Source organism: Eutrema salsugineum, unplaced genomic scaffold (genome assembly GCF_000478725.1).
Source record: "Eutrema salsugineum unplaced genomic scaffold, Eutsalg1_0 scaffold_4, whole genome shotgun sequence".
Classification (NCBI taxonomy): domain Eukaryota; kingdom Viridiplantae; phylum Streptophyta; class Magnoliopsida; order Brassicales; family Brassicaceae; genus Eutrema; species Eutrema salsugineum.
In genome coordinates, this window is record NW_006256686.1 from 15,418,518 (window position 1) to 15,442,630 (window position 24,113).

General features: G+C 44.6%; 1 non-coding gene across 1 annotated transcript; it reads left to right on the forward strand.

The window, feature by feature from the left end:
* Positions 1–5,786: 5,786 nt before the first annotated feature.
* LOC112084899 lies at positions 5,787–5,893 on the forward strand. The gene has a single exon (XR_002898555.1). It is a non-coding gene; the product is annotated as a small nucleolar RNA R71 (small nucleolar RNA).
* Positions 5,894–24,113: the final 18,220 nt, after the last annotated feature.

Genomic DNA, 24,113 nt, shown 5'->3' on the forward strand with positions numbered 1-24,113 from the left:
CACTTATTAGGCTTTATGCATTATGCTTGTTAATTGCTTGATTATATCTAATGGTTGTTAGACTTGATTAAGTGATTAGCAAAGGGATTATTGTCATGGGAATGAATTAATCTGCTTTTGAAGTCTAGACTAAAGAGTAACTTGCATTGCATTATTGTTCTTAGCATCATGAATTGATATCTACAGCACCCTAATCAATGATCACATCTAGAGGTTTAGCTTTTATCATTTGCTTAATCACCACATTCTTGTTGAGCTTGCTTGCTTTGTTTAGTTCATTAATCATTGCTTGTTTGTTCCTTGTTTATGCTTTCTTGTTACTTTGTTCACACCAAAACTCATCTTTGATCACTTGACTTAAGAGCTTATCACATAAACTAGTGCCTAACTACCACACATATGGATTGACACCCTTTGTACTACAAGTGACATAAGGGATTGATAACCCTTATTATGGCCTTAAAACCCTTAGTTATCAGATTTTCATGTACCGCGAGTGAGCCCCTCGGCCAAAACGCGTACCGCTGCTAAGGTTTCTCGGCCAAAATTTCCGGGTGAAGACACATCTCAGAAATCGTGTTACCCGAAGGTCTCTCCGGTCGATTCAGCTGTCGGGTGCTTCATCAAAGTTGGAGAGGATTGGATCATGGTTGCACAGCAGGTGGGATCATATGATTTGGAGCCGTGAGCAGAGAGTTAAGCTCGTCGGAAGGCACGCCTGTCTCGCTGCCATTTTGGACCGACCCGATGAGCTCCGAAGAATGCCAAGGACGATGCACTTCCAAACCGATTCAGTCTACAGGGCCTTCAGCAAGATCCGAGATATTTGAGTCCTTTTTCTAGAACGTTTGAGATCATTCAATTTGGAGCTATGAGCAAGAAGATAACGTTTCTGGAATGGACGCATGTCTAGAAGCCTCTTTCTGACCGTGTCAGTGCACTGCGAAGATGAGCCCTCCAGGGAACCTTCCACTTCCCAAGCACCAAAGAGTCCTTCACCAAAGTTGAAGATGTCTGAGTATTCTGTCCACTGAAGTTAGAATCGCACCATTTGGACCAGTATCTGGGAGTTACTCTCCCACGAATGTGAAGTGGTCCAAGGAGACCTGCAGCCTGCGAGATAGTCGTGCGACTCGGTTAACTCGCAATGCCTGGAGATTAATGCCTAGGGGTTGAGCTGCGTGTTGAGATGTGCGAGTAAGGTATCACTGGGTAAGGTCTAAGGTTCCCGAGCAAGAAAAATACTAAGTCCACAACCGTGCGACTTGAGCATGCGAGTTGGCCAAGCTTGGAACTGAGCCGCATGAAGACTCGCAATTTACACCAACTTGAGCATACGACTTGGGAGTAATGAAGACCATTCCGCACATATTTCTGAAGGCCCCTGCTACATGGTCGTGCGAGTTAAGGAGCAAATAGAACTGAGACGCATGAAGGTTCGCAAATCACACCGAGAGAGTAATGCGGCTGAGCTTACATGGGTTTTATCTCGTTCAAGCTTCTTTCTTTGGCTGTGCGAGTTAGGCATGCGACTTGGGACTAAAGGAGGACCAAGTCGCACACATATTCTCCCCAGATTTCGTCTTGGTCATGCGAGTTGAAGAGGAAGAAGGCTGAATCCCACAAAAGACTCGCAGAACACACCTAGATGGGCATGCGGCTGAGACTAAAAGACTTAAGGCTCACAAGACTGCTTCTTTGGCTGTGCGACTTGGGCATGCGACTTGAGAGGCTCCTGACTAACTCGCACACTCGTCATTTTATCTATTAAAGTCGGGTCAGGACCCGGTTTGTTCCGGGCTGACCCGGTCCGTTTGAAAGACTTATATATAGTTTTTAGGGTTTTATCCCAAGGACATAAGCTTTATTCCATAATCTCTTTGCCTCTTTTGTGTAAGAAAACTCCTTTTGAAGAGAAATATCAGATTTTGGGCGTTTTAATCAAGAGAGTTTGAGAGATCTTGTGTTTAAAAGCTGCAAATCCATCATTATCTATCTTCTCAATCTACCTTTCTCATCATTAATCATGCCAATCTTCTCAACTTGCAAAGGTTTAAGAGAGATTAGCATGATTAGTGAGTAATCCCCATATTAAGGTCTTAGATATGTAGATTAGGGTGCTTAGGTGGTAGATTAGTGAGCTTAGGGGTTAGATCATTCATATTTCATTCTCTACAACCTGTTTTTAATGCTAGATCCATACACATCAAATGTGGTCTAGATTCTGGGCATTTCATGCACCAAAAGTGTTTAATGACAGATTAAACTGGTTCTTAAAGCATTCATGCACCAAAAGTGTTGTTAGAGGTTTAAGTATTATTCATCATGGGAATGATTGTTTATATGCTTAAATGACAGATTAAACTAGTTCTTAATGCTTGTTGATTCATGTTTCACTAATGATGATTAGGTTAGAAACTGTTTTAGCATAGAAGTTAACACCTTCATGAGAGGATTAGCTTAATTAATGATGTTTAAGTTGAATGGTTTGCTTGATCACATGATTCATTAGCTCACTAGTTTAGCACTAAAGGCACCCTAATCCACTATCATGTCTAAGACCTTTCTCATCATCATACATACATTCTCATCTCATTTAGCTTACTCACTTGCTTGTTTAAATTGATCATTAGCTCTAATTCTTGTTTTAAGTTCTTAGTTGTCATTTATCATCAAAACCTCACTCATTTTGGCTTGAATCAAGAACTGATACTGCATCTTAGCGTCTACACATGATGGATTGATACCCTTTGTACTGCAAAGTGACAAAAGGGATTGATAACCCCTCATTTAGAGCCTTGAAAACTCTAAGTTATCATTATAGTCCTAGTAGCTATCAGCTCATCCTTCTCATTTCTTATTACTGTCATTCCCCCCTTTTTGGGCACCACATGGACTGGTGAAACCCATCTAGAGTCTGAGATTGGGTAAATTATCCCAGCCTCTAGGAGTTTGAGGATCTCTTTCTTCACTACCTCTTTTAAGTTGGGATTGAGGCGCCTTTGGTGCTCTATGGATGACATTGACTCTTCTTCTAAGTGAATCCTATGAGTGCATAGGGAGGGTGAGATACCCTTAATGTCATCCATAGAGTAGCCAATAGCTCTTCTATGTTTCCTCAACTCTTCTAACAACCTATGCTCTTGGTCCTCTAACAGCATATCATTGATAATGACAGGATAAGACTCATTGAGACCTAAGAAAGCATACCTGAGCCCCTTGGGAAGCGGTTTGAGTTCCAGCTGAGGTGCCTTAGACTCATCCCAATCAGCACTGAAGCTGTCTTGCTCACACGGCCCAGCATGTTCCTTCACCTTAGAACTCACGGCCATGACTGCTTGGACTGTTCCCTGGCTTGTGTTTGAGCTTCTGATATCCAAGACCTCAGGGTCACCTTGTTCCTGTTCCAAAAACCTTGTCTCAGGACCAAGTTCTCTTGCATTGTCCAAATACAGTTTGTATCCTTCACTTTCTTCTGCTAATAACCCATGGTCTCCTTGTTCTTTGTTCAAAGCAACTTGAAGAGGATCATCAGTATTCAGTTCCTCAAGCAACTCATCAGCCAGCTGATCCATTGTCTCTACATAGAAGCATTGTTCCTCTATGGTGGGCTTCTTCATCATCTCATTAACATCAAACTTAAGTCTCTCAGACCCAAGTTGAAGCTCTATGATGCCACCTCTCACATCAATAATTGCCCCTGCTGTGGCCAAGAATGGCCTGCCCAAAATAAGAGGATCAACTGGTTCCTCATCCATCTCTAGCACAACAAAATCAGTTGGAACCTCAAAACCACCTATCTTGACAGGCAGATCTTCCAACATCCCAACAGGTAACCTAACTGATCTTTCTGCAAGGACAAGAGAGATCCTAGCAGGTTTGAACACTCTAAACCCAAGCTTCTTTGCTATGGAGAATGGCATCAAGCTGACAGATGCTCCCAGATCACAAAGGCATCCAGAAAATAGAAGAGGCCCTATGGCACAAGGGAGTGTGAAACTCCCTGGATCAGTCAGCTTTCTTGGAATGGACTTTTTCTGAATGATTGCACTGCATTCATGACTCAGTACCATACCTTGAAGCTCTTTAGTCTTGTTCAGAATAGCATCCTTTAAGAACTTACCCATCTTTGGCATCATTAGAAATGCATCAATGAGAGGCATTGTGAGTAGTGTCTCATTGAGAGACTTCTCAAATACAGCTCTGGCCTTGTCTACAAGCTACTTGTTGAATCTCCCTGGAAATGGGAGCTTGGGTTGGTATAGAGGTGGTGGGACATATATCTTTTCTGGTTCAGGTTCCTTTTCCACCTCTTTACCCTTTTCTTCCTTGACCTTTCAGCAACTTGATCATCTTTTAAGGCTGCCTCCCTCTCAGTTTGATCATTGTCCTCAATGATCATATTGTTGTGCTCAATACCAGGTAGCTCTTTGCCACTCCTCAGTGTGATGGCTTTAGCATATTCCTTGGGATTGGGTTCAGGCTTACCAGGTAGTTGGCCTTGGCTCCTTGAGCTAGATGCCTGATTCTGCTTCAATTCCTTTATGTCCTGCTGCATTGATGCATACTGGCTTGCAAACACTTGTTGACCCTGAAGCAGCTGTTGCAGAATCCCAACCATATCTGACCTCATATGTGGCTGCTGGTGAACAGGTGCTGACTGGAACTGATGTTGAGTCGGCGCTTGCTGTTGGAACTGTGGTGGACCAAACCCTGGTGGTGCCTTTGGCTGTTGCTGTGAACTGAAACCAGAACCCTGAAATGGTTGCTGTTGTTGACTGAAACCCTGATTCTGAGCAAACTGATTCTTTGGTTGGAAAGATCCTTGAAAGTTGTTCTTGGGAACAAAATTCTGTGGAGCTTGAGAAGTAGGGTAGACTTGGTCTTGTGGGTTTGCTACATTGGGATTCCTGTAAGAGAGGTTCTGATTGGCATTGCCATACTGATATCTTTGGAACCTCTGATTCCCAATATAGTTAAGCTCCTCCTGAGTAAGACCCTCTTCGCTGATGTTCTCAAAGCATTGAGAAGGTTCCTCATACTCTCCTACAAAGTGCATTGGTTTTTGTGTTGCCAATAACACTTTGTCCAGCTTGCTTTCAAGTGTTTTAAAGTCTTTCTCATACCTTTGATCCCTGCTTGAACTCTTACTCCTATTGGCTCTATCAAAGTCTTCTCCATATGTATCATTGCTCATTGCTAAGTTCTCAACCAGCTCTAAAGCAGCATGAATCTCCTTTCCCATAAAGTTTCCATTGGAGGCAGTGTCCAGCTGGTTCCTAATCTTGGGAAGAGCCCCTCTATAAAGTGTGCTGAGAAGTGAAGCCTCACTGAACCCATGGTGTGGGCACTGGTTGATGTGAGAGTGAAAGTTCTGGGTGGGGTGATTCTTGTAGTAGATAAAGCCTTTTTGGTAACCTTGTTGTCCACCTACAAAGTTTACCTCAGCTGTGATGTCTTCCCCTTAAAATGTGTCTTGAAACACATGATTCACATCTCTGACCAAGTTGACTGACTTATGAGAAGCTAGGAGAAGTTTATCTAGCTTCTCATTGAGAGACCAGATGTCTTTCCTTGTCCTTTCCTCTTCAGCACACACAGCACCTCTTGAATTCATGTCAAAGTCTGATCCATAAAGCTCATCACTCTGAGCTACATTCTCCACAAGGGTCATGGCATCATTGACTTCCTTGGTCATGAAATTACCATTTGAAGCTGTGTCCAAGAGTATTCTGACCTTTGGTAAAGCACCTCTGTAGAAGGTACTTAGCAGCTGAGCATCTGAGAACCCATGGTGAGGGCATTGCATGGTATACCCTCTAAATCTTTCCCAAGCCTCACAAAAGGATTCATGGTTCTTCTGAATAAAACTTGAGATTTCATTTCTTAACCTTGCTTTTCTTGATGAAGAGAAAAACTTTGTTAGAAATGCTCTTTTGCATTGCTCCCATGTTGTGACTGATCCTTGAGGTAGAGACTTTTCCCACTGATGAGCTTTGTCTCCTAGAGAAAAAGGGAATAGCCTCAACTTGAAACTGTCCTCACTCACTCCATTCATCTTAGTTAGATCACAAACTCTATCAAAGTTGTCAATGTGATTTAATGGGTCTTCTAATGCCAAGCCATGGAACCTGTTTGATTGCACCATGTTGATCAAGCCAGATTTGATCTCAAAATCGTTTTCAGGTGTAGGAGCTTGAATCCCATATCTCTGACCCTGAATATTGGCCTCATCACCAGCTCCCACAACTATTCTTGGACGTGGTGCTGGACCCTCTTGCTGAGCCTGGTGGTTTCCATTACCACCATGAGCCTATTGCCCTTGATCCATACCCAACCTCTCAATGTGCTCAGCTCTTTCTCTTTGTCTCCTTGCTTGACTTATTGTGTTCATACACCTGAAAACAAAGACAGCACTTGAAAGGTAATCAGTAAAACAAAATAAAATGACTTGATCTCAAGAAGATCCAAAGTCCTAATGCTAGAATAAACTCTCCAATTGGCAACGGCGCCAAATTGATAACATGTTTTTTTTTGGCCTACTAAGGTCAATTAACCTCTTGTGTTGTAGCACTTGAGGGTCAATCAAAAAGGAGATTATCTAGGCACTAAGACTATGAGCGTTTATCTTAATCTAAGTCTAAAGAAACAGCTTTGTGATCAAGTGATCTAAAAACATCAAACAAACAAGAACAAGCAGTAATTAAGAATTAAACTAGCAAACTAGACAAACAAAACAAAGACTCAAATTCAAAATAAGAGAAAGCTAAACCTCTAGATGTGATCATTGATCAGGGTGCTTTCAATGCTTAATTCATGATGCTAAGAAAACAATGCAACACTTGCAATTCGTTAGTCTAGACTTCCAATTCAGATTAATTCATTATCATGACAGAAATCCTTTTGCAAATTACTTAATCAAGACTAATTCCCATTAGTGAATAAGCAATTAACAAGCTTAAGGTTCAAATGTCTAATATGACCAAACAGCCTCTTTGTGCATCATGTTAACAGCTAAGAAAGACTGAATCTTATACAGAAAGATAAAGCAAGCATCACATGATCTCAAATTCCAATCAACTTAGAACTCAAAACAAGACCATTTCTTTCCCAAGACAATGATCACTATACTAATCAGCATTCAAACCTAACTCTCATTAGTGGTAATGATGATTAATATGCATTAATAGACAGTTATAATATGTCATTAATGCTTCAAACAAACATTCCCATGGCATTTAAAACATAAACCCTTAAGTTAGTTCATTCAGGCATTCCATCAAATACCTTGTGGGTGGAGAAATGTCTAAACTAGAAACAGCCTTGTGCACCTTAAATCCTTCAGCCCTAGCCGCATGCCTATCTAGGTGTAAACTGCGAGTGTTTGTGCTGTTCAGACTTTCTTCTCTTCAACTCGCACAACCAAAACGCATTCTTGAGAAAATATGTGTGCGAGTTGGTCCTCCTTTAGTTCCAATTCGCAGGCCCAAGTAGGTGTAAACCACGAGTCTTTCTGCGGTTCATTTCGCTGCTCGGCCAACTCGCATGCCTAAGTCAAACTCGGACCACTTCGCATTCAGGGGAGCGTAACTTCCAGGATATGGATCCAAATGTCATGATTCCAAGATCAGTGAAAAGATCACTCAAATATCCCGAACTTTGATGAATAAACCTTCAGAGCTTGGGAAGTGGAAGGTTCCCTGGACGGCTCATCTCTGCAGCGCATTGAAACGATCAAAAAGAAGCTCTTGGACAAGTGTTCACTCCGGAGACGGTATCTTTCAGCACACAGCTCCAACCTGGATGATCTCAGACGTTATGGAAAGAGCACTCAAAGACCTTGAATCTTGGTGAAAGCCCCGGCAACTGAATCATACTGGAAAAGCATCTTCCCACGCAATCTTTGTGACTCATCAGATCGGTCTTGAAACTGTCGTGAGACAGGTGTGTCTTCCGGTGAGCCTAACTCTCAGCTCACGAGTCCAAATCCAACGCTTCGACCTGTTATGGGAGCGTGACTCGATCATATCCAAGTTTTTTGAAGGCCCTGTAAGCTGAATCAGACTGGACGTTTCCCCGGATCGGCATTCTTTAACTCGTCTCGGCGTTGCTCCGGAAAGGATGCGAAATAAGTCTGTCTTCCGGTGGGCTTATGTTTCATCTCGCTGCTCCAAATTCATCAATTCCAGCTGTTCTGAAATCTAGACTCAATTTTCTTGATCTTTGCTGAAGAACCCAAAGACTGAATCGGCCGGCAAGACCTTCCGGTGACGCGATTTCGGAAATGTATCTGCACCCAAGAATTTTGGCCGAGAAACTTGAACAGCCGGCACGTGTTTTGGCCGAGAAATCCACCCGCGGTTTATGAAAATTGCCGAGAAAAAGCTTCCTGCAGTACATGCCAGCGCCGAGAACCTCCAAAATGCTGTTTTCACCAATTTTAAAGCTCTGATCACCATTTCTTTTCCCGGTTTCACCTTTTCAGCTCCAAATAGCTCCAAATACACCTGATAAACACTCCAAACCATGCAAAGACTCATTGGGACCTAATGCAACCCCTAGGCCCTAAAACAACACCTAAAAGCCTAAAATTCATGAAATAAAACATGATTTGGAATGAATTATACAACCTAAATGATGCAAATTATGAACATATCATGGGACGCTAAACATGTTAGCAGGAACTCAAATACGTAATTGCCTTTTCAAAGTTTTCATCAACTCCTCATACTCTTCAGCGACACCGTCGTTACGCCCAGTTATCGGTGAATGTCCATGGACTTTCCTCTTAAACCCCTTTTCACAGATATACCGGTTGTCGATTTTGGTGGAGGCAAATTTCGTACGCTTGCTTTTCCTTGGACGATCCAGCTCATTGTCGTGGTCTCCATCGTTGTTTAGAGGAGCATTATCCATGATAACCTTGCCGCTCTGAATTTCATCATCTTTAGCATCACCCGTTTGGAGAACATCAGAACACTACAACCGCAAAATATTCAACTAAGTAAAAATTGGCAAATATAAAAGTGTTTAGAGAATCTTAAATAATTATACTGACCTCATGATCAAGTGACTCTAACTGAGTAGAGTTATTGTTGGGGTCGGTTTCCACCCTAGCTGAATTAACCATTTCAAAATGACTAAGTGTCGGAAGATGTCGACGAACCCGAGCTATGTGAAGAAGCAAGCCGAGCCCATCCATAAAGCAGGATGGGCCGAGCCCTGCAATGACTGTGGGTCGAGCCCTTGAAGCAGCATGGATCGAGCCGCAAGGTGATACGGACCGAGCTGTGTGAAAAGGAGAATGTGCCGAGCTGCGTAAGAAGGAGAATGGGCCGAGCCACTTTCTTCCACAATTGGGCCGAACCGAAACCTTAAAGGATGAAAGCCCATAAAAACCCTAGGCGAAGTATCGTGACGGTGGCTACGCGAAGCGATAAGGAAATATTCCGAAAATCTCTCCCGAGATTCTTGGCTAGGCGGTTTAGAGAATCAATATAAATAGCCGATGTATGCGATTCATTATGTAACTTTTCACAACTCGAGAGCAATAAGACCTAAACACTTTTCCAGCAAAAAACCTTCTTTTGATCTTACTGTTCTTGCGATAAACCCTAGAAATTTCGGATCCCTTAATTTTTCCTTAACAAATTTTTGGTTGTGCGAGTTTTGGCTCACACAATTTGGCGCTGTCTGAGGGGAATCGAAACTTTCTTACTCTAAATCGACAAGACTTTAAGATCGGAAGAACATGGCGAGCAACACCCTCGACGATAACAACAACAACAACAACGACAACGGCGCGGAGAAGGACGCTCCAGCATCGGGCACAACAACGGCGACAACTGAAACCCAAGAGGAGATGTGAAACATGATGGCTGCATTGATGAAGAAGATCGACGAGCAGGACAAAAGAAACGAGGCGATTACGGAAAGGCTCGACGCAATGACGGCCGAGTGACGACACCCGACTTGGAGAGCCGGAATCTCCGATCCGATGGATAGAGTCCGAAGACGTTTTGATTTCTCAACGCCTGCAGAAGCCTCGGGTAGCGGCACAAGAAACCCCTTGGCTCCACTAATGTTTCGTCCTCTCGGCGAACAGACTCCCGCAGCAACCCGAATCAATATGACCGAGCCGCCTCCACTCCGTCGGAACTCAAGGCGACGAGCCGACGAAGAAGAGAACGACGCGATCGACGTTGACGCCCAACAAAACGACAGAACCACGAACTCGCAACAAAACGGCTCGGCTCGGCGAATAAGCCAAGAAGAACTCGCCTAGGCACTAAACGGCATTTGGACTGATGAAGTCACCGACCCGGCTCGCGGCGACAACCCGACTGAAGAAGAGGAAAACCTCCAAAGGATCGAGTAGGCAGAGCGCGAAGACGAGCCGAGGAGAGAAGAGCGGGAGCGACTTCGCCAATCAAAGGGAATGACTCACGCACAAACCCTCGAAATCAAAGAGCTGCGAGCCTCAATGGCTCGGACAGTGTCCGAGATACGCGCCATGAAGTCTCGAGTGCATAACGCGACGAGTGCCACGCCCGAGATCGATCGAATGCTTTAAGAGACCCAGAGAACACCATTCACGGCAAGAATCATGGAGGCTAGGATTCCCGAGCCCGGGAAGGTGAGAATCCCACTCTACGAAGGAACGACCGACCCGAAGGCACATATCACAGCGTTTCGGATAGCAATGGGACGAGCTTTCACAAGGAACGCTGCCAACCTGACCGAGCGGGCAGTAGATGACGGATATTGCCTACTCTTCGTAGAACATCTCAAGGGAGCCGCACTCGAATGGTTTTCGAGACAGGAGTGCAATTCAATCGGCAGTTTCCAACAGCTCTCCGCTTTGTTCCTTAAGCAATATTCGATGTTCATGGATAGAGGAACTTCTGATGCCGACCTGTGGACGCTATCCCAAGGACCGAATGAACTGCTTCAGGATTACATGGCAAGGTTCAAGGCGATCGTATCCAAAGTAGAAGGAATAAGCGACAAGGCTGCACACAAGGCTCTGAAGCGGTCCTTGTGGTACAAATCCGAATTCCGACGGGAAATGACCCTCAACACGCCATAAACGATTCAAGATGCCTTGCACCGGTCGTCAGACTTCGTCGTAAACGAAGAAGAGATGAAAAATCTGGACGAGCAGTACGAAGCAACGAAAGCAGCGATCCGGAGCTCAATTTTGACACGCCCCTCGAAGAAAGGGAATCCATCAAACAACGCAACAACGCAGAGCTTGGAAGAACCAAGAAGCGGAGGTGCCCACAACTACCAAGTAGGCGTTGGACGCGGAAGAGGAGAGCCGCGCAGCAACACTTGGGTAAGAAGACCCACCAACTACGACGAAAAGGCATTATGTGAGCATCACCAGATCTATGGGCATTCGACGGCACAATGTTGAACTCTAGGAGCCAAACTTGCGGCTAAGATGACGGCGGGAGAGCTCCAGAGCGCGGTGAATCTTAAAGACCTCGTCCCTAATGAGCCAAAAGAGGGAACCGAGCCGAGCGGCACGGCAGAACCCGCAAATTCTCCCCGACGAGGCGATAACACCAAGCGCAACAGGAGAGGTGAACCCGAAGAACGACCTGAGCCGAGACAAAGAATCAACATGATCATGAGTGGATCCCAATATTACCAAGACACGGTGTCTTCCATTAAGTCTTATCAGCGCCGAGCCGAAGCAAAGGAAAATTGGACAGAACCGACCGATATTCCAAACACGGTGATCTCCTTCGCCGAAGAGGAAACGGCAGGGATATATAGACCACACAACGATGCACTAGTGATTGAATTGACAATCAGAGACCACGATGTACCAAGAGTACTCATCGATACCGGGAGCTCGGTAGATGTCATTTTCAGGGAGACACTCAGAAGGATGGGAATTGATCTCTCCGAGGTGACGGCGATCCCCAAACCTCTGACCGGATTTTCAGAAGAAACAACAATGACTATGGGCACAATTAGGCTCCCTGTCGTAGCTGGCATAATCACTAGGATCGTCAAATTCTGCGTCACCGATCACCCAACAATCTACAATGTGATTATGGGAACTCCATGGATCAATGCGATGAGGGTGGTCCCTTCCACCTATCACTTCTGCCTCAAATTCCCAAATCCAGCAGGCATCAAAACGATTTGGGGAAATCAGAAAGGAGTCGCGAATGTGTTTCTTGGCAGAGCACAAGTTGAGGAACCCCGTCATAGATGCATGAGTAGACGTAGATCGCAAAAAGCTGAAGACGGACCGAGAGCCTGCAAACGAGCTCTCGAAACTCTTATAGCAATTACAGATCGCGGAGAGCCGCGAAACGTGCACCGAGCCGGTATGCGATGCGGTGGACTCGGTGTGCATCGACGAAGCGTGTCCAGAATGACGCATCGAGATCGGAACTAAGCTAGAAGAACCTCTGAGAAGCAAGCTTCTTTCCCTCCTCAAGGAGAATATCAACACTTTTGCCTGGACAGCGGAGGATATGCCAGGCATAAACGTGGACCAAACCTTCAAACCAATCAAGCAAAAAAGGAGGAAGCTCGGACCCGAACGAGCCAAAGCAGTTAACGACAAAGTGGAAAGATTGCTCAAAGTAGGATCAATTGCCGAGGCAAAATAACCGGACTGGCTTGCGAATCCAATGGTTGTGAAGAAGAAGAACGGCAAGTGGCGGGTCTGTGTAGATTTCACTGATCTCAACAAGGCGTGCCCAAAGACAGTTTCCCTCTACCACACATCGACCGGCTCGTCGAAGCCACTGCGGGAAATAGGTTGTTAACGTTTATGGATGCGTTTTCTGGTTACAACCAGATCCTGATGCATCCCGATGACCGGGAAAAAACGGCGTTCATAACCGATCGCAGGTTATACTGCTACAAAGTCATGCCGTTCGGACTCAAGAACGCAGGGACAACATATCAACGGCTCGTCAATAAAATGTTCGCAGATAAGCTCGGGAAAACCATGGAGGTATATATCGACGATATGTTGGTCAAATCACTCGAGGAAAAAGATCATATCACGCACCTACGAGAATGCTTCGAGCAGTTGAACAAACACAACATGAAACTGAACCCGGCGAAGTGCAGATTCGCGGTAACCTCGGGAGAGTTCCTCGGCTACTTGGTGACTCACCGAGGCATTGAAGCGAATCCCAAGCAGATCAAGGCATTAATCGAGATGCCCTCTCCAAGAACGAAGCGAGAAGTTCAAAGGCTCACAGGAAGAGTCACTGCGCTAAACAGATTCATTTCCCGTTCTACCGACAAGTGTCTGCCTTTCTACGACACCCTTCGAGGAAATAAGAAGTTTGAGTGGGACGAGCGATGTGAAGCAGCTTTCCAGGAGTTGAAGAGTTATCTGGCGAGCCCGCCGATCCTGGCGAAACCAGTCGAAGGAGAATCCCTCTTCCTCTACATCGCCGAATCTGCTACGGCCGTGAGTGGGGTGCTGATAAGAGAAGAGCGATCCGAGCAGAAACCCATCTTTTACGTCAGTCAGATGCTGACCGATGCCGAGACCCGTTACCCCCAGATCGAGAAGGTCGTCCTAGCCGTTGTAGTATCGGCTCGCAAGCTGCGTCCATGTTTTCAATCACATTCAATCGTTGTGCTCGCTACCCTTCCGCTGCGCTCGATCCTGCACAGCCCGAGCCAATCTGGGCGGCTCGCCAAATAGGCCATAGAGTTGAGCGAGTACGACATCGAGTATCGGAACAGGTCATCTGCGAAATCACAGGTGCTCGCAGATTTTCTCATCGAACTTCTGACCGAGGCGACGACCGAGCCAACCCCAGACGAGGTATGGATGCTGCACGTCGACGGCTCGTCGTCTAAACACGGCTCGGGAATAGGAATCTGTCTCACCTCTCTCACCGGAGAAATATTGGAGCAGTCTTTTCGTCTGAACTTCCACGTCTAGAACAACGAAGCAGAATACGAAGCACTGATCGATGGCATACGACTAGCGCAGGGAATCGGAGTTCGAAAGATAAGAGCCTTTTGCGATTCACTGCTCGTAGCATGTCAATTCAACGGAGAATATGAGGCAAAGGATGGACGAATGGGAGCTTACCTTAGAGTGGTATGAGATTTGGTGAAAAAGTTCGACGAGTTCGAACTCACCCGAATACCTCGAGGTGAAAACACCTCGGCGGACGCCTTAGCAGCACTTGCTTCAACTTCAGACCCGGATCTCCGTCGTACAATTCCAGTCGAATTCATCGAACGTCCAAGCATAGAGGAGGTAGAAGGAGTTCGGCTGATACATCCTCCCGAGGAGGAACCAGAGAACAGTGAAGCAACCGCTATGGATGAAGACGCCCCCACTAGCCGAGCTGGAGTACGGCTGCGACAAAGAATGGCTCGGAGCCATCCGAATATATATCGCCGGTGGAGAAGTACCATCCGACAAGTGGGAAGCCCGAAAATTAAGGGCTCAGGCCGCGCGATACGTCCTCGTCGACGGCGAAGTATTCAAATGGAGATTTTCAGGACCACTCATGACATGTGTCGAGGGACCGGAGGCGAGAAAGATAATGCACGACGTGCACAGCAGAGCGTGCAGAAATCATTATAGCGGAAGTTCACTTGCGGATCAAAATAAAACGGCACGGCTACTACAATCCACCAACGACTGCGAGAAGTTTATGGCAAAGTGCGAGAAGTGTCAACGGCACGCGCCTACAATCCACCAACCTACCGAGCTGCTGTCGTCGATATCGTCACCTTATCCCTTCATGAGATGGTCGATGGATATAGTCGGGCCTCTACATCGGTCGAAGCAGAAGCGCTTTCTGCTCGTCCTTACGGATTATTTTTCTAAATGGGTTGAGGCCGATTCCTACGCAACGCTCAAGTCGAACATTTTGTCTAGAAAAATATCATCTGTCGACACGGGGTCCCCTATGAGATAGTCACCGATAACAGATCCCAGTTCATCTCAACTCGCTTCGAAGCTTTCTGCAAGAAATGGAAAATTCGCCTGAGCAAATCTACGCCAAGATATCCCCAAGGGAATGGACAAGCCGAAGCAGCCAACAAGACAATCCTAGACGGTCTGAAAAAGAGGCTCGACGCCAAGAAACGACGATGGGCAGACGAGCTCGAAGGAGTCCTTTGGTCGCATCGAACAACTCCGCGCCGAGCTACTGGAGAAACTCCATTCGCTCTAGTCTATGGAACGGAGTGCGTAATTCCCCCCGAGGTGGATTTCCCAGGTATTCGACGAAGACTTCTGCCAGGACAGGAGGGCTTGAATCACTTAATGATGCTGGACGAACTCGACCTGGTCAACGAAAGGCGCGACCAGGCTCTAATCCGAATCAAGAACTACCAACAAGCAACAGCAAGATACTACAACAAAAATGTCCGAAGTGGAAGATTTAAAGAAGGAGAGCTCGTTCTTCGAAAGGTGTGTTCCAAAACACTGCCGAGAGGAATGCAGGAAAGCTTGGAGCAAATTGGGAAAGTCCTTACAAGATTACAAAAGTAGTTCGCCCAGGAGTCTACGAACTTGCGACGGTAACTGACAAAGCAATTCCAAGATCGTGGAATGCGATGCACCTAAAGAAGTATTATCACTAAGGCTACAACACGATCAACATGAACTACAGGACGGCTTTATCCCTGCAAAGGGTACATAGGCAGCCCGTCCTCGGACGGGTTCAGCTGTCCCCCCTCCTAAAAAGGGGGGGGGAGTGGGTACGTATACACATACCTTCATTAACTTTAAAATTTTAGCTCGTCGAGTCTACTATCTCTAGGGTCATTGTCACTTCGGATAGTTTTTCATTCGTTTTAAATCAGCTAGTTGTTTCATGTTCACCTCGGATTTTTAATTCGTTCATTGTCACTTCGGCTAGTTTTCATTCATCACTTATGTACACTTCTCCTAGACTTTTACTTGTCCTTGCATTCACTTCGGCAAACTTTCTGATCCATAATTCCAAACACCTCGCCTCGTTGCTGGCCACAACGAGGCAACAATCACAAAGTTCTCTAAATGGACTTTTACCACCTTTCCTAGGACGAGGGTGCAAGTCACATCCTCTATGGATTAAAATCAAGCGCGCTATACAAATTTCAGACCAAAAACGTATCGGTCTCCACGGTTCGTCATCGCACACGAGATCGTAAGTCGAGACTACATCGCTTTCTCTAAAACCGAAAGGAACTCTTAAAACCCGGCAAACGCATTCACCCTCTCGGGAACGCCGGTCTATAATCAAACTTTGCTATCATCACAAGACGTGGACCTCGGCAACGGGAGTTCCGAACTTAGCGCCTCAAACAGCCAAAACTAAATCCAACCAAAAACGCCTCGGAACTTACGGTCGAAGGCACAAAAGAATGATAATCTCTTTAAAGATTCAACCCCCAGCTTGGGATTTAGACTTAAACAGAATCTGTAACAGCATGTCCCTTAGTCCAGCTTTCTATCAATCTCTCGTAACGGTTCAGCCAGGGAAGCAAACAAAAGCCCCCTCGGCCCAGCTCAATAAATCAGTCGACAACAGCTCGTTCCAACAAAAGTTTCCTCAAAAGCTTATAAACCGCCAAAGGCGGAAACAGTGATTCCAAAAAATGACTAAGGGGAAAGACGAATACGATAACCACTGCTAAATCTTTCCACCGATAAAAAAAAAAAACAACAACAACAATAGTCAAGTGGATAAAGCCGTCAAGGAACCAATTACATAAACACGAGAGTTCGAAAAATGGATAAAGCCATCCAGGCCTTTAGTACAAAACGCGTGAAGTAAAAGACAAGAGAAGAAGGAAAGAGTCAAGCTGTGGACTGCGTTTCTCGCTCGGCGAGGAGGTTCGAAAGGGCCGGCGTACCCGCATTTGATCCGGTCGGATCTACGACACCCAAGTTGGCCACTCTCTCTTCGATCGGCTCATTACCCAAACTAGTGTCTATGAAGTCTGGCGACACGGGCGAGAAGACTAGCTCACCTCGGATCTCGGATGCGATGCGCTCATACACCTCGTCGTCGACGTATTCGCTCTCCCAACTTTTTAGCTTTACTTCTTCGTCGGATGCGAGTGTTGGGCCGTCCGGTTTCCTCAGGTTGATGATCATAGCAAGGTTGCCCTTGATCTGCCCCAGCTCGTTCTCATCAGTTTTGGCCTTCTCGAGTTTGGCTAGACCTTCCTCCACCTTGGCAAGGCGTTCCTGAAACTTAGCCGTCAACTCTCGCCTCGCTTCTTTCTTCGCACGCTTGACCTTAGCGTCAAACCAGGCATCCTTGGCCTCGATACGCTTCTTAAGCAATGTCACCTCGGCGCTTTTGGCTCTCCTGGCCTCCTTGAGGCGAATGACCAAGGCGGAAACCTTGTCTATATCAGCACGAAGAGCTATCTTCTCCTCTTCCAGCCTTTTCACCCTGGTCATCGCCTCGTCCAGCTTCCCCTTTGCCGCCGCGGTCTCATTCCGAGCTTCGTCCAGACGACGTTCGACCTTAGACAGGTCCGCTACAAACTGCAACGAATAGTACGTGTTAAACACTTAGCCAGAATTTGAAACAAAAAAATAAAATAAAAAACTAAAAAAAAATAAAAAAATAAACAGAACAGACCTTGGTGCCGCGCTGTGCCATCGCACCATAGGACCTCGGTCTCCTCAGCTTCTCGGGAGGAGGAAGACGCGTGTTAGCGTTGTTGACACACGAAAACATCACCGCCGAGGCATCCGGGTCGTCGACGACCAGTTTGCGTGAAGTAGGATCACCAGACACCGGCTTGCGTTTCTTCTTGGGCGGCTCGTCTTTCTGAACAGCCACGCCTTTCCCTTTCTCAGTGGCTGATCGTTTTTGACCAGCATCGTGTTTCTGTAGATGCGAGGCTGAGGGCCTTGACGACTTCGGGAGAGCCAAAATAGCCGAGTTAGGAGATGTTTTGCTCCGAGCCGCCGAATCATCTTTGGGCGCCTCGGGGATGATCTCTCCCGGTTCCACCTCGGGCGCCACTTCCTTCTCGGTCACCTCGACAACGTTCGCCTCCACAGCGCGGATCGCGCCTTCCCCTTCACGGCTCGGCGGATCGTCTTGAGGGACAGCCCTGGCATCCGTTTGAGCCACCTCAGCGGCTCGTTTTGCAGCCTCTTCTGCTTCACGCCTCTTTCTGTCACTAAGAGTGATGATCACCATTTTTTTCCCTTGTATCCCCTGAAGAATTTGAAGACGAAGAACTAACAGGTACTCCGGCGAAAATGGCTCGTGCTCTTTCCACTCTCTCAAACGTAAAGTGCTTCCTCCAATTGACTCTCTGGGCCGCAAGAGAATCTCGAACAACGAAGAGGTCGTCAGGAACTGGGGGAAGAATGCTCCGAACTGTAAAAACAACACAAAAACAACCAGTTTAGTGAAGAAAAATTATACCATAACAGTTCCGAGTCGAGGCAAAGCTTCGGATCGGCTACCAAGTGGTCCCCAAGCGGTCTTGGTTTTTCGAACAAAATCCTCGCCAGCTGACGCCTCGTCCAAAATTGATCTTTGCTTGGAAAACCACCTATAATCCGGCGATTGGGTTTGTTGGAGATATAAAATCTGTCTCCCTTTGGAGCCTTTCTGATCTCCAACAGGTTTTTGTCTTTTCACTTGCTTTTGTTTCCCTTGCCCAGACAAAGAAGCACCTCGGGACGTTCTAATTCAAGACATGCATATCGCAATCTGGTCTGCCTATCCGTGACAGACCGATTCTGATGCATCTGTAACACATTTCTAACCGAGATATCTCTAGCACCTCCAAACAGGTTATGGTAGAAGGTGTCACCATCGTTGGACCTTCTTCTCTTCTGTGGAGCGGGAGAATACTTCCCACAACGCAGACCTGTCATGACTTTGAACTCGCGGAGACTAAACCGAATAGGTTTACCAGCGAAAAACACCCAAATTTCATTTTCTTTTGATACTTCAAGCATTCAAGTGAGGGTGAAGAGAGCAAACGCACCAGACCATGCCGGTTTTCCAGAAATTTCAAACAATTTTCCCAATTGGCTCTTGTACATGAATGATGCTACTAGGGTTGACTTCGCGGCTTCATGTTTTAAATTTATAACCCTAGATATCTGCAACTGCACAGTAGTACGTTGTAGTACTTAGGGTGTCGATCCACAGAGAATCCACGCTTTACCTGCAGAACCTTAGAACCAGAATTAGTAAACGAAGTCTAAGACGAAAAAGGGTTTTGGATAAGTTGTGCGATTTCTATATATGTATTTTAAAAAGGGATTTGAATTAAAAAGGGATTGAAAAGGGTTTTAAAAAGGGTTTTTGAAAACTAGAAGTGAATAAATCGATAATAAATCTAAAGGATGAAGAAAGCTCTTAATATTGATCCTAGTAAATTCTTAGAACTCGAGTCACGGACGTATGAATACGCCACTGTCGTGATTATAGACAATTATCTCTCGCAACCCTGACCAGTAGGTTTCCACTCTGGCCCTGGAAGGGAAAAGATGCATTATGTTTAAGACTCGTCAACATTCACAGCTCGCCCATAGGTAGGTTTCCACTCCTATGGTTGATCTGCTCTTCTCAAACTAGATCCAGCCCCGGATGAATACTTTAGCAACACCAAGGACCTAGATCAGTCTCTAGTTCGCGACGCTAGATCCATGCTTTAAGTATAAGTTTAGAAGAAAGATTTCTAGAATTCGGCTTTGGTTTATCTCGCGAAGATCCCTATCGAACATAGTCGATTCCCTTCGATCGAGCGTTTAAACTCATACCTCATCATTCCAAAACGTGCATAAAGTAAATAGAATAGACGTGCATAGGAAAATAAAGAAGAAAGAAGTAGAGAAAAACAGACAAGGAGAAGAAGAAGAAGCATCTCGATTTTAAGAGCTGGGCTCGGAGAAGAACTTCTCTTCAAATCCTTTAAACAACTAATCTAATATGAAGAAGATAAAAATGAAATTTAAAGATGCATAAGAGTAAAAACTGAATTAAAATAAAGGTAGAACATAAAAAGGGTTCAAGAGAAAAATCTCTATCTCCCTAAACTAAGAACTAAGAACATAAGAACATACAAACCCTAAAAAACTAAATTTGGTAGCTCCCAAAAGGGATTATTCTGAGGCACACGAAAATAGGTCTCCAAAGATACATATTTATAGGTATCCAACTCTCTCCAGTCGTCCTTAGGGTTTTCTATGAAGAGAAGACGAATTGGGCTTGAAACAAGGTCATGGGCCAGCCTTTTAGTCGGCACTGGTCGCGAGACTTCTGACCGCGGTAAATTGGGGTTTGGCCGCAGCCAGAGAGTTGTAACCGCGGTCGAGAGTGTGTTCCCCGCGGTTGTGGCTCCTGGACCCGCGGGGATTGGTATTTGAGGTTGAATCTTCATTCTGTGCTTGCTTCCTTCGCGAGACTACAGAACATGTCTTCAGTGCATCAAGGATATCCGGAGATCTAACCATTGGATTTCCTCCAAACCAATTGCACTTGAAAGGTAGTTGTCTCTTTTATAATCAGTCCAATTTTGGGGATGATCTGACGGTGAGAAGGTCTTCATCGGATGTAAAACTTCTGAGGGCCTGAATTTATCCAAAATGATTTTTTGCTCCAAAATGCACACCTTTTGCCTTAATTACCTGAAAAGAGTCTTGAAACTACAAATACTAGAAAATAATAGTAAAAAAACTTAAAATAAATAAAAAGTATTTAAAAATGATCCATAAAAGTTGTCAAAATACAGTGTTATCAACTTCCCCAGACTTAAACCTTTGTTTGTCCTCAAACAAAGCAAGATCTAAGCCTAGAAAAAGCCTTTAACTGAAATCATAGGAAACTCAAAATTCTCAGAAACCATACTCCTAGACTATAATCAATCATAATGCATCAATTTGGGTGTAGCCTAGAAAGTTCTCACCAAAAATACAAGCATAAGTAGTCCGTTGATCCGTCATGCAAAAATCTAGACACTTAGATCTAACTTCCAGTCAACTAGCTCTTAACATTCATTAAAAGTTTCAGTGGTTCTCATCAAAAGAAAAATAAACAAGGCAATCAAGTCTAGGTATTCAAAGGGCTTTTTAGGGTTGAGGTGTAAAGTGTTTTGGGTTACCTTAATTTCTGAAGAAGCAGGATATTATGCAAAACAGCAAGAGAGGATGGAGCAATTGATATCCACAGTTTTCGGTCAAGTTCTTCTTGCTGTAAGATCTCTGATTTTCTTCTCCAAGTTCTTCTTATAATTCCCCCAGACTTCGATTTTTGTCTAGGTTATTATATCTCCCATAAATAAATACTTGTTGCCTTTGCCCTGAAGAATCTCGACAACCTAAGACTCTTTAGGCTTTTGTTTCCTTTCCTTTTCAATTTTCTTTCTCTTCCTCTTTTTCGATTTTTTTTTTCTAATTTTTTTTTTTTAGAGAAAATGAAACACCTTTAGATAGAATCCTAGAGATGCACAAAAATTACCATTAAAAATGAGCTTTCTGAGGCTGCTAAAGATTGTTGATACTCTTCCTTCTTAACTCCATTCAGTCATTGTCTTGAGTGACTGAAAACTGTGTCGTTTTTCCCTCTCCGGCGTTTTTGCACATATCTGTTGATATAAACTAAAGAGAAGATGCATGAGGTTCGAAAATAAAAGTTTAGGGTTAAGGGTAAGGTACCAGCTAAATATGAACTGGCCATCTAGGACAACAAAGAGTGGTATAAAAAATAAGGAAAAAGATGTCCTAGATGTATAACATGATGCCTGCCTAAAATCAATGATGAGAAAATTAGATATCAATAGTAAGTCCAAATAAAATGAGCTAGTATATCCTGTCAGAAAGAATCTCCATGAATAGAAGTCCTCTGGTGGGAGTTCGTATTGCAAGTACTCTAGCTACCGCCTAGTCTAGTATTAAACCACAAAAGAGCAATCATGCATAGTATAGAAGCATACAGGTTGATTATCATCATAGATTTTTGTCATAATTCCTTCAAAATGTATTTTGCTTTGAAAACACTTTGTAAAACCGTTTTTTTTTTTAAGTTATTGTACAATAAATATGCAAAATACGAAGACTCATGAAAGAAAGGTGATTAGAAAGAGATGAAATCCTCCCCTAGACGTAAATCACACTTTAGGATGTGAAATAAATCAGAGTAAGGATGAGAAATAGAGTATGTAATGAATTGAAAAGATAAAGAAAGAGAACACTTACCTGGATGTTCCGAGAATGGCATGGTGGTGTGGTGATGGTGAAGGGATGGTAGATGGTCGAAGATGTGAAGGAGAGTGGATAGAAGTGGTCATGCTATTGATCCGGGACAGAAAACTCGTTTTGGGTCGCGCAAGAACGACCGCGGGTCGAGCTGGTATGACCGCGGGTCGAGCTGGTACGGCCGCGGGTCGAGCATACACGACCGCGGGTCGACCAGGCACGACCTCGGGTCGACCAGGCACGACCGCGGGTTGGTATACGATTTTTTCTCTTTTTTTTTCTTTTTTTTTTTAAGACTTGAAACTTAGAAAAATAAAACCGAATATTAGTAAGAAAAAGTTGTCTTAGAGTCAATTTACTAACCTCTGAGATTGTGCAGGTGAAGACGATTGGATTTCCCGGCAACGGCGCCAAAAACTTGATGCTGCTAGGGTTGACTTCGCGGCTTCATGTTTTGAATTTATAACCCTAGATATCTGCAAGTGCATAGTAGTGCGTTGTAGTATTTAGGGTGTCGATCCACAGAGAATCCACGCTTTACCTGCAGAACTTTAGAACCAGAATTAGTAAACGAAGTCTAAGACGAAAAACAGGTTTTGGATAAGTTTTGCGATTTCTATATATGTATTTTAAAAAGGGATTTGTAAAGGGATTGAAAAGGGTTTTAAAAAGGGTTTTTGAAAACTAGAAGTGAATAAATCGATAATAAATCTAAAAGATGAACAAAGCTCTTAATATTGATCCTAGTAAATTCTTAGAACTCGAGTCACGGACGTATGAATACGCCACTGTCGTGATCATAGACAACTATCTCTCGCAACCCTGACCAGTAGGTTTCCACTCTGGCCCTAGAAGGCAAAAAGATGCATTATGTTTAAGACTCGTCAACATTCACAGCTCGCCCATAGGTAGGTTTCCACTCCTATGGTTGATCTGCTCTTCTCAAACTAGATCTAGCCCCGGATGAATACTTTCGCAACACCAATGACCTAGATCAATCTCTAGTTCGCGACGCTAGATCCATGCTTTAAGTATAAGTTTAGAAGAAAGAATTCTAGAATTCGGCTTTGGTTTATCTCGCAAAGATCCCTATCGAACATAGTCGATTCCCTTCGATCGGCATACCTCATCATTCCAAAACGTCCATAAAGTAAATAGAATAGACGTGCATAGGAAAATAAAGAAGAAAGAAGTAGAGAAAAACAGACAAAGAGAAGAAGAAGAAGCATCTCGATTTTAAGAGCTGGGCTCGGGGAAGAACTTCTCTTCAAATCCTTTAAACAACTAATCTAATATGAAGAAGATAAAAACGAAATTGAAAGATGCATAAGAGTAAAAACCGAATTAAAATAAAGGTAGAACATAAAAAGGGTTCAAGAGAAATCTATATCTCCCTAAACTAAGAACTAAGAACATAAGAACATAAAAACCCTCAAAAACTAAATTTGGTGGCTCCCAAAATGGATTCTTCTGAGGCACACGAAAATAGGTCTCCAAAGATACATATTTATAGGTCTCCAACTCTCTCCAGTCGTCCTTAGGGTTTTCTATGAAGAGAAGGCTTGAAACAGGGTCATGGGCCAGCCTTTTAGTCGGCACTGGTCGCGAGGCTTCTGACCGCGGTGAATTAGGGTTTGGCCACGGCCAGAGAGTTGTAACCGCGGTCGAGAGTGTGTTCCCCGCGGTCGTAGCTCCTGGACCCGCGGGGATTGGTCTTTGAGGTTGAATCTTCATTCTGTGCTTGCTTCCTTCGCGAGACTGCAGAACATTTCTTCAGTGCATCAAGGATATCCGGAGATCTAACCATTGGATTTCCTCCAAACCAATTGCATTTGAAAGCTAGTTGTCTCTTTTATAATCAGTCTAATTTTGGGGATGATCTGACGGTGAAAAGGTCTTCATCGGATGTAAAACTTCTGACGGCCTGAAT